Below are 2,549 nucleotides of genomic sequence, written 5' to 3'. Positions count from 1 at the left end.
TGATGCAGCGCCATGGCGATGCTGATAAAGGAGCCCAGTATCTTTGAAGGGAGGGGGCCGCTTGTTTTAATAAATGAGTTACGTGGTGTAATGGTGAGCAGTCTGGACTTCAAATCTAACAATCCGAGTTCAAATCTCGGTGGAACTTCCACCTTTGTCCCATTCGTTTGTAATTTATGGGGAAATAAATAAGAGGCACCCGGAATCCCATCCCTGTTCCTGGGCAATTCGCAACCTCAATCAATGAGGCTCGAGCTTCTGGTAGAAATTTGGCCTTTTGTTGAAGGCAAATCGTATTGAACTAACTTGACAGAGTTTTTGATGAGGTCACGGAGAAGGATGCTGAGGTCAATGCGATTGATGTGGTGTATGTAAACTTTCAAAACGCGATTAATAAAGTGCCTTATGATAGCCTTGTCATCAAAATTGATACCCATAGAATAAAAGGAGCAGTAGCAATATGGATACAAAATTACATCAGGAAAAGGAACCAGAGAGGAGTGATGAACGGTTGTTTGTCGGATTGGAGGGAGGTGTACAGTAATGTTCCCCACAGGTCGGTGCTCGCACCACTGCCCTTTTTGATATTTATTAATGACTTGGACTTGGGTGTACAGGGCACAATTTCCAAATTTCAAGATGACACAAACCTTGGAATTATAGTGAACAGTGAGGAGGATCGTGATAGACTTCAAGAGGATATCGAAATTGAACGCAGAAAAATGCAAGGTGATACATCTCGGTGGTCGGAAGAACGAGGAGAAGCAATGAAAATAAGAGGGCTCAATTCGAAAAGGGTACAGGAGCAGAGAGATATGGGGGAAAAGTGCACAAATCGTTGAATGCAGCGAGGCTGGTTGAGAATGGTTGAGACTGCAATTGGAGCTGCGCTGAGCAGATTGAAAGAGAAGCAGTGACGAAGGAAGCGATAGGTTTGACTAGTTGCTGTGTGATTGGCTGAACATCGATACTTCGCAGAAGGAAAATGGTTGAAGCTGAATGAAGAGATGAGAAAGGGTCAAGTCAAAGTGGCAGTTTGGAATTGTCAAGTTCTTGTAGTTTTGCTGATGGGAGCGGTGTGGCAACAGCCTCGAGAAGTCAGTGATGCAGCGACGTGGCCGTGCTTAGAAAAGAGCCAAATGTCTTTTGATGGGGGGTGCGGCTTTTATTAACAAATCGGTTCCATGGTGTAATGGTGAGCATTCTGGACTCTGAATCCAGCGATCCGAGTTCGAATCTCGGTGGAACTTGGTTTGTTTTTGTCCGATTCGTTTGCAACTGCAGGACAAAAAAACAAAATGCAGCGGGAATCCACTCCCTGCTGGTGGGAAGTCGCTCTCAATCAATGAGATTCCAGTTGCTTCTATCGGTTTCAGTTCAAAAGCTCAACAAGACTTTCGCTTTCCCAAATCAACAGAACAGAAATTTGTGGTTTGTTTAATGCTGAGTTTCGCTGCACCAGTGAATGGAGTTTGCAGAACTTTTCTTTGCAATCTGCATTCAGCAATCAAGCATGTCGAAATTCAAAGCATTGTTTCGTAAAAGGCAAGAATTGCTTGGATCATGTCCTCGGGCAATGTTGACATTTTCTTGTCAAGATGTTGCAGTTTTGATGATGGGAGAAGTTTGTCGGTAGCCTCGAGGTGTCAGTGATGTGGCGTTAAGGCAGTGCTGATAAAACAGCCAAATGTCTTTGACTGGTTGGTGCCAGCTGAAGTAATCAGTTGGTTCACACAGTGCAATAACAAGCATTCTGGACATGGATTCCAGCGATCCAAATTCAAATCTCGATCAACCTTCGAATTTTGTCCTTTTCGTTTGCAAATTGAGGGCAAACAAGTTAAAATCACTTGGAATCTCATCCCTGTTGGTGGGGAGTTCGCAGCTTTAATCAGTGAGGATCGAGCTCTTTTCTTTTCACCCCGAACTTCATGCATCAGTGCCTTGCAATGTTTATGCACTGATTATCCAACAAGACGAGCTGCGCTGAGCAGTGTGAAACAGAAGCATCAACGAGGGAAGCGATGGATTTGACAGCAGCTGTGCGATTGGCTGAGCATCTCGACTTATCAGAGGGGAAAGTGGGGAAGCAGGAAGTATGGATGAGAAAAAGCAAAAGTGGCAGGTTGGGATTGACCAGTGCTTGCAGTTTTGCTGATGGCAGACGTTTGCCAGTCGCCTCATGCAGTCAATGATGCAGCGCCATGGCGATGCTGATAATGGAGCCCAGTATCCTTGAAGGGAAGGGGGCCGCATGTTTTAATGAATGGGTTCCATGGTGTAATGGTGAGCACTCTGGACTTTGAATCCAGCGATCCGAGTTCGAATCTCGGTCGAACCTCAACTTTTGTCCCTTTCGTTTGTAACTTTTGGGGAAACAAATAAAAGTCACCTGGAATCCCATCCCTGTTCTTGGGAAGTTCGGAGCTTCTATCAATGAGGTTCGAGCTCCTTGTATAAATTTGGGCTTTTGTTAAAGGCAAATCGTATTGACCTAACTTGATAGAGTTTTTGATGAGGTAACGGAGAAGGATGCTGAGGTCAATGCG

At 44.8% G+C, this 2,549-nt stretch overlaps 2 non-coding genes across 2 annotated transcripts; both read left to right on the top strand.

The window, feature by feature from the left end:
- Positions 1-1,178: 1,178 nt before the first annotated feature.
- trnaq-cug (transfer RNA glutamine (anticodon CUG)) lies at positions 1,179-1,250 on the top strand. Its single transcript has one exon. It is a non-coding gene; the product is annotated as a tRNA-Gln (tRNA).
- Positions 1,251-2,269: 1,019 nt separating this feature from the next.
- trnaq-uug (transfer RNA glutamine (anticodon UUG)) lies at positions 2,270-2,341 on the top strand. The gene has a single exon. It is a non-coding gene; the product is annotated as a tRNA-Gln (tRNA).
- The last annotated feature ends 208 nt before the right edge of the window (positions 2,342-2,549 follow it).

Source organism: Heptranchias perlo, chromosome 35 (genome assembly GCF_035084215.1).
Source record: "Heptranchias perlo isolate sHepPer1 chromosome 35, sHepPer1.hap1, whole genome shotgun sequence".
Classification (NCBI taxonomy): Eukaryota; Metazoa; Chordata; class Chondrichthyes; order Hexanchiformes; family Hexanchidae; genus Heptranchias; species Heptranchias perlo.
This window is presented reverse-complemented; position numbering and strand designations above follow the sequence as displayed.